The following is an 8,825-nucleotide window of genomic DNA, read 5'->3' as shown; positions in this document are numbered from 1 at the left end:
TGCTGTTCCTAAATGGTTTGTTTTGTTCTGTCGAAATTCAAGTGGAAATGAAGATTTCTGCTGGTGGTGGTGCTTGGGGACTCAAGAGGAAATGAAGATTGCTGGTGGTGGTGCTTTGGCAAGGGACGTACAAATTAAATTAATCAGCTGCGATTCAAACAGGAAGATTCACTTGCTTCTCCTTTTTTTGTGCTTGAGCTGCTTCCTGCCTATCCTTTTAATCAGAGGAATAAGCAAATGGGTTTGGGACCCGAAATTCTGGAAAATTTTTAGGAACAAAAAGAACAATTCTACCGTGGTGGCTGCTCACAGGTCTTAATCATAGGATTCAGGGAGCTAAAGTTGAGATTTCACCTTGTTACTTAAATGAATAATTTATATCCTTCTATTAAGAAATATGTTGTGAGGAGGGGGACACAGATATTGTGACAACTCCTGAGTGTAGAAATTTAACATCAAACCCCCCAGGACAGAGAGTGCTCTACACAGGCACTCCAGATGAGCTGCTTTTCCCAGCAAATCCTGCTGAGTACTTTTTGGGCTGGTAAATATTCTGGCCCCTGGCACTACTTGGCCTAATGAGGCCTTCTTTGAGCTACAAATTCTGTGTTTTATATCACTGGATGTAGGAGAGATTCCCAAACATCTCTAGCCATTTGAATTTCAAGGCATCAGGTGGAGTGAGTAATTGTATTTACCTGAATGAAAAAAAAAAAAAGAGGGGGGAAAGAATGAGAAGATGACAGAAGTGCAGAAACAGCTGCAAGCAAATAATTATCCTGCAAAGCATCCCTAGGCCATGGTCCTAAGTTCCAGAGTGATGCAATGGATTGTGGCTATTCCCCCTGAAAGGAAAAATGGAGATGGACACAGAACTGCATGATGCAAATTTTACAGCACAAATAAAAATATTAACCTACAAAACTGTAGGTTTTGTAACTGTAGGTTTTGTAGCCTCTGTTAGTAACAAGAGCTGGGATTGATTAAGGATGATACATCAGCTATGTGCGCAATGTCTGGTAGCAGCAAGAAGGTAAATGACATTTTGGCATCTATTATGTCTCCAGAAGTGAGATATATTAATGAAAAGGTAGATCCATATAGAACAAGCGCAAAGCCTCATTTGCTTTTCTTTTTTAGTAAATTACATAAAGGAAAAGATTTAAAAAATGTTTTTAGGCAAGTATTGGAAATAAGGAAATTCCTCATAAGGAATGAGAAACCAGGCTCTGCAAATATTCACAAAGGAAACTGAGACCTTGGATAAAAATATAACTTCAAAACTACCCTAAAAAGGAAAGACAGATGCCAGTGTAAGATAAGGTATTTTATACAATAACAGCTAATTGAAAAATAAAGATATAATAGCTTAAATTATGGTAGAAGTCAGCAACTTGAAGTAATTTGGATGGAATTAGTAGATAGATGAATAGCTGTTGCATGCTGCAGAGTAAAACAGGTTGTGCATCAACTCAAAGGAGCACTTAGCTACTAAACACAGGGAGGTTGTGCCATAAAGAACTTTAGGAACTAAATAATTTTGTCATGCCACCTTGCAGATAACCTATCCATGCTAATAAGTTCAAAAATGTTCTCTGCAATGGAATTGATTTAGCTTTTAGCAGAAAATACACATGATAAAATCTGCAGGTCAACATCAAACCCCTTCCCTAACAAAAATTTTAGGACCTGTTTGAAGAGATACCCTTACAGTAAAACTTATTGGAGGAGATGTGGAAGAATAGCTGGACTTTGTACAATAGGATATAAAAGGAGACTTCACCCGAAATGTCTGTGCACAGATTTATGGCACAGAGATAGTCCCAAAGCAAAATATCTTCATTATACAGAGACTACTTTTCTCTACCAGATAGTAGGCCTAGTGAAAGGACAAATAGCCCAAGGGTAAGAAAAAAGTGGAAAATTGAAAGATAAGGATACTCTTCAGGCAGAACTTTAAAATAGCAGTGAGGGTCTGAACAGCTGACTGGAGGAGGGGAAAAAGCATCTGTGTACAGGACAGTGTAAAAGTGGTGAAGAAAGAATAGTTTTTCTTTTTTTTAAGGAGAGCCCAGAGGTATCAGAGATTCTGAGAGGCAAACAGGTGAACATCTGCCCTCCCTTTTAAGAAGAATTGAATCTCAAATGGACTACTTTGTTAGCTTTCTTCTCAGGTGTTAAAATTTCTAATCCAAGATCAGCAACTAGCAGAGCAGAGGCTAAAGAAAAAGTATGAGATAAAGGCTTCCTGTTTTTTTTCATAATAAACACTTGGAGAAGAAGCAATGGTCCAGTGCATTCCTCTGGCAGAGCTTATCTGGGCAAAGCTGCAATACAGCCTTCCTGGGCTGTTTGAGAGGTTTTGTGGGGACAAAAGAGGGTTCTGGATGGGTTAAGAGAAATGGAAGGGAGAACTTTCCCTTTTCTTTTCATAGCAGCTGCCCCTTTGACTCACAGAATGGTCTGGGGGGGAAGGGACCCTAAAGCCCATCTAGTACCACCCCAGCCATGGGCAGGGACACCTTCCTCTAGCCCAGGGTGCTCCAAACTGGCCTTGGACATGTCCAAGGATGGAGCAGCCACAGCTTCTCTGGGCAATCTCTTCCAGCATCTCACTGTAAAATTTCTTCCTGATATCTCTCCTGAATTGACCCATCTTTGGTTTAAAGCCAGAAGGGTTTCAAAGGTCTGTCCCCATCTTCCTAAAAATCTCCTTCAATAAGTTCTCCCCAGAGTCCTCTCTTCTCCAGGTGAACAATCCCAGCTCTCCCAGCCTCTCCTCCCAGCAGACCTGCTCCATCCTTCTGTCCATCCTGGTGCCTCCTCTGTGCTCTTCAGTATCTCCACCTCTTCCCCAGGGCTGGAGCAGCTCTGCAGGTGGGGTCTCACCTGAACACAGGGCCAGAGAGGCAGAATCCCCCATTTTCCCTCTAACCACACTGGGGGATCAGCCCAGGATACAATTTTGGCTTTCTGGGTTTTGAGTTTTCATTGCTGACTCATGTCCAGCCTTTCATCCACAGCATCCCCAAGTTCCTTCAGTCCCTAGGGCAGTTCCACCTGCTCATCCCCTCTGGGGTCACAGGGCAGGACTCCCCTGCAAAACTCAACCTCAGCAGCAGAAGTGTTTAATCCACAACAGCTGATCCCTGGCACCAGGGAATTTTCTCACCTGACTTCACTTTTCATAGGTAAATTGATACACTCTGGACTTGTCCTGACATCTGAAATGCAAATTGTTGTCTTCTGGGTTTTGTGAAGTTTTTGATTTATTGCTTCTTCTAGTATGTGATTTTAAATACCTAAATATAGGCACAGTCCGCAGGAAAACACTGGTTGGGGCACTGGGAAGCCTCTGGACAAAGGTGCAAGTGGGAAAAGAAAAGTTTGACTTCTTATTATGTTTATAGAATAAAAACACCATTTAATTGAGTGGGGGGAAGATTTGAAGGAAAATGTAGAACACCCAAAGTGGTTTTGGTGTTTTCCGACACCAAAGTGGTTCTGTCAGACAGCTCGCCTTTACAACAGCATTGTGGGGAAATGGAAAGTACAGATTTTAAAATGAAAGCCATGATTAAACATTTTAGGCAATGTAACTGTAAAAAATAATAAAAAAGAATATTTGAGTTTGTACCTTTTCAGACAAAGTCAGGACTCCTGGAAACATTAACATCCCTATGCAGAATGCAGGAATTGATTTTATTTTCACATAATAAATTTGGGTTTATGTCGATAGTGTTGCACTTCCTACGAGAAAACAAATGTGATCAGCAACAAAAAGCACCATCTGCTAGAAAAATGAAATATATGCCATAAGACCATAAAATAATCTTTAATAAGTGAATCTATTTAGATATCAATATATGTTAATGTATGCTAAGAGGGTAGGGGAGAGACACAGATTAGGAATTGTTGTCATTTGCACTACTCATTGGTCAAAATTGGACCCTCAGTTATTAGAATATGCATATAAACTTTCTCTTCACTTTAAAAGTGGAATTATATTTCTACCTAAATCAATAGAAAATAACGTTTCCCTGCCAAAGCTGTAGTGAGCATCTCCAGATAAATATTCAAACATGGAAAATCTTCCATCTGTGTTCCCATCCAGCATTCAGATGCAGAGTTATGTCTGTTTAGTGTCAGGCTGGATTAAAGAAAAGGGGATCCCCTGCCATTCTGTAGGCTTGGTTTGAAACAGGCAATTCCACTTTCAAGCATTTCATTTCTCAAGCAATGACAACTAGGGGATAAGAAGAGGTGAAGTAGAGAGTAATTGCCCACTTTTGTAGCCTTAATATCCCATCAATTAAATTACTGTAAAAAATTAATGGATCAAATTTTAATGGGCTTGGCCCTTTCTGAGGGGGATGAAGAGGTTGGTGAAGGAAAAAAGTGCTTAGCAACTTCTTCAAGAACAAAAAGTTCATGAAAGTTTTTGGGATGGCTCAGCAGAAAATGTAATTAAGTCCTCACAGGCATAACGTCAGTGAAGCCACAAAGCTTGGGACTGAATTTGCTTATATAAATCTTATGTTAACTTTCTTCAGTACTAATAAATCTGAAAGAAGGTACTCTGACACCCAAAAGGTGCTGTGTGTTTCTGTGTTTTGCAATATACCGCTTCTCTGGAATTTGAATAAAAACTGAATATTTTCTGAATTTGAATAAAAATTCTAAACAATTATTTAGAAAATATAGTATTTTGACCTCCTGTGTCTTGTCCTGCTTACTTTCCTGAGTTGAAAAGCACAGTTAAACACAATTAGAATGGAAAAAAAGAATACAGTTATAATCTTTTGTAGGACCTATACTTTTGAAACTAGAAAGAAAAACACAATCCTTCCATCAGTGACAGAAAATAATTCAAGAACATGACAAGAAAAATAATTAGATTCTCTGATGACCAAACAGCAATTACAGTTATTTCTGAAATTCTTAAAAAAATAAGCTAAAAAGTATATGAGAATTCTGTGTAGTAGAAAACAATGACTTATTTTTACTAGTTATCTGCAAGGTTTGCAGGGAAATACAGCTGCAGTTAGAGATCTACTTCTATGTCCATTTAAATTCATTCATGGACACTAAGAATGCTATGACTGCTCAACTCAATTACATATATAAAATGTAATTTCTAATCAGTTCTGTCCATCATATTTGAAAAGTCCTGGCATGGTTCTGGTCTGGACCGGGTTAATTTTTTGCCAGGAGGGGCAGAGCAAACACCTTGAGGTTATTCTGTACTGACTCACATCATTTCCAGGTGTGGGGGAAAGGGGGAGTCTCTGCTGGGGAGTGGGGTTTCCTCCTGGTGGAGAAACCAAGGCTGAGGGATCCATCTGGTATTGTCTCTTCTCAGGGAGATTTTCTCTGTGACTCATTTCTTTTACTTTCTTTAACTAATATTGTTGCTGCTAGCATTCCTTTTCTTATCACTGTTTCCAACACCTGCTTCTGATCCCAGCCCACCCTTTTCACTTTTTTTGCCTCCAAATGTCCTCTCCAGGTGGCAAGTGAGTGGTTTGGAGAATCTTGGAGAAGTGATGTCCATTTTTACTCGTGGACATCACCACAGTCACATGAATTCTGGAATTACAGGAAAAAGGGAAACAGCATTACCCTTTTGTGTCTCTTGCTGCCTTATATTGAGAGACTTCTAATCTTATTTTGATATGAAGCTTCTCTTTTCTGGTGGATTTCTGTGTAGAAGAGGACCATGGTTAAATACTTACACTTTTTAAATTGTTGCACAAAGAAATTCCAAGTGCAGTCTCTTCAGGGTGCAGATTTCAGACAACACAAAAATAAATTTGTAGATTTAGAAATGAGAAACTGCTGTTGTGGCTTGGAGTCTACTGTCTTACCAAAGTTATGGAGGAAGTAAAACATGACTTTATGAATGTACATGCTGCAGTTTGGTCAGACAAAATGAAATTTTGATATAACTTTCAGGATTGATTCTTTCTCTGGACACTGACACTATGAGAGAGTCAGAGACAGAACAGAAAAAGCATCTGTGTACAAAACAGTGTAAAATTTCAGACGAAGATCCAGCACCTCTAGAAGTTCAGAATTAGCCGAGATTAATTCAGAAATCCCTAAATTTCCAGTTGCTCGCAGTATGTCAGACAACATAAATTCCATGTGGATAAAATTGCGACTACTGCTTTCTTTGTTCTTTTAAGCATTTATTTTTGTAGAGCAGCAGAACACAGCAGAGTACTGATGGAGAGGATAAAACAGATACTCAAGGTTATCATTTGTACTCAGTGTGGTAAAAGATCTAGTCCTAAGGGACAATATTAAGCCCTGCCAGTGATACTGGTAACCTAATTAACCATGAATGCTATTCAAATGGAGAAATGTCAAATTCCATTTTCCTCCTGGGATAGTGATAGGTCTGGCAATGCCGGAAGTAAATATCATCTTTAAGGCTGGATTCCAGTATCTCATATTTGATTGGCAAGCTGTTAAACTTTATTAATTTCTTTGCCCAAAAAGGGATATAAAAGAACACATGTAGCAGTTCTTTTGTTTGCTTATATATTGTAAAACAATATACATTTTTTTCTACTTCCTCCAAGAAGATTTTAAAAGTCACTGACATTAGTAAGCAAATAAAAGAGAGCCATAAAGATTCTTCATAGTGGTCCTGTATAGAAATTGTATAGAAGAAAAATATTTAGGATTGAAATTTCTTTGCCAAATTATGTAAGTAAGTTATGATTTGTTTCTCTTACATATAAAAGTGGCTGTGAGCAAAAGGATATTATGTCTTCTTACAGTTCTTTTTAAAGTTATTATCTTTTCCATTTGTGAGAACTTTGGTTCTCTCTTTTCATTTATTACGTTATCCATAAGGTCCTTATTACTTGCACCTCCTCTGTTTACGATTGTTAGAATTCTCAGATTTCTGTGTGGACTAAAAGCCTTTTTTTTTCAAGTGAATGTTCTAAATAAAAACTTTTTGCTTTTCTGTGGCACTTAATTTCCCGATTTTCTTTTTTCTGAAGATTTAAGCTGCCTCGGGTGTGGCTGAGCACCGTGAGAGAGGCATGCGGTGTAGCCTGCACGTAACTGAGGTGGTGGCCGATGCCGAGCGTGCCCCTGAGGGGCTGTGAGGGTCTCTGAGGGCAGAGGGATGAGGGCTGTGTTGCTGAGGGGCTCCACAGGGCGCGGTTCCCGCCAGGGGCGGTGCGCGCGCGCTCCGCAGCTCCCCTCAGAGCTGAGGGCGGTTACTCGAAGCCGCCAGCGGCGCCCCCGCCCCTCAGAGCCCCTCACGCTGAGGGCGGGAACTCGAAGCCGCTGTGGCCGCCGCTCTGGGCGAGGCTTCGGGCGGGGGCGAGACCCCCGGGCCGGGAGGCGCCCTCGGGCAGCCCCTGGCGTGAGGCAGAGGAGGAATGGACGGCCCTCACGCGTCTGCACGGTGTTTCGGGTTGCGGGAGGAAGAGACGATGTAAGTCAGAGGGGAGGAAAAAAACTTGATGTGGGCGGAGTGCTGGATGGGACTCCCTAGCATCACCTAGAGAGCACGGAATTAATATTTTGGGTTAAGATTGAGGGTTGTGGGAATAAAAGCTGCAGTAGTCTGTGGCGATCCTCCAGAGGACTTTTTTGGGATAAAAAACCTTTCTCTAGGAAAGAAAATTTGTTTTGGGGAAAAGTCTGAGGTAATTTGGAGCGGATAGGCAGAGAAAATTTTGTGATAACACCTGAGGTCATTTTGAATGGCCAGACGGACCATTTTGGGGGGTAAAATGTAAGGTAATCTGTAAATCTCACAGAATACTTTGAAAAGAAATCGTGAGGTAATTGGTAATGACCACAGTGAGCACTGAGGGGGAGGTGACTCTCCAGGTGATGCTGCGCGCATGTGAGGGTTCCTGAGGGAATATGAGTGTTCCTGAGGGGAAGCTGGGTAAGAATCCAAAGCTCTGTAGTCAGATGGCTGCAGAGCAGTTGTTTGTATATTCGAGCTGGGAGTGAGGTGACTCTCTCTGCCAAACCTCACTCAATGATGTATTGCCGTCAATTTTATTCTAAATTGTAAATTACCGGTTACAAGGTGTCATTGACATGCTCATATTTGTGTAAAGCTTTGTCATGGTTCAATGAGAGTTTGTTGATTTCACACCCGCATCAGTTTCTTCTGTGTGATTGATCCAAAGTCTACTGGTGGTCATTGATGAAGGCTTCTGTAGTCTTCCCTACCGTTGAACTTTTAACCTCTGTCTTCAGGACATGTCTGGTGCTCCTTGTTTATTTTCTGTCTATTATGTTTTTAGGTGATTTTGCGGTTTGCAAGATTGATTACAATTTGCTGTTATGCTCTGGATAGTGCTTGCTATGTCACTGGCTTTGCTGTTGTGCTTGTTTCGCCTAACATTACTTGTTACTATTACTTGATCCAATATAAGGTGTAGCCATCTGTTACACAGGGCTTAGGATTCAGATGTTGCTTGTGTCCATCTGAGGGGGAATATGAGAGTCGTTCGAGGGCAGGCAGGTGCCCCGTGTTTCTCTGAGGGGACCTGAGGGTCACAGAAGGGATGGCAAATGCCCTTCGTTTTGCTGAGAGGGCGTGGGGGTTACTGAAGGAGTGGTGTGTGCCTTGCATGTTGCTGAAGAGACACAAAGGTGATTTGAGGAGCAGGCAGGTGTCTCAGGTGTGGCTGAGCACCGTGAGAGAGGCATGCGGTGTAGCCTGCACGTAACTGAGGTGGTGGCCGATGCCGAGCGTGCCCCTGAGGGGCTGTGAGGGTCTCTGAGGGCAGGGGGATGAGGGCTGTGTTGCTGAGGGGCTCCACAGGGCGCGGTTCCCG

This window comes from Zonotrichia leucophrys, chromosome 8, assembly GCF_028769735.1.
Source record: "Zonotrichia leucophrys gambelii isolate GWCS_2022_RI chromosome 8, RI_Zleu_2.0, whole genome shotgun sequence".
Classification (NCBI taxonomy): Eukaryota; Metazoa; Chordata; class Aves; order Passeriformes; family Passerellidae; genus Zonotrichia; species Zonotrichia leucophrys.
The sequence above is the reverse complement of the archived record's forward strand: the minus strand, read 5'-3'. Positions refer to the sequence as shown.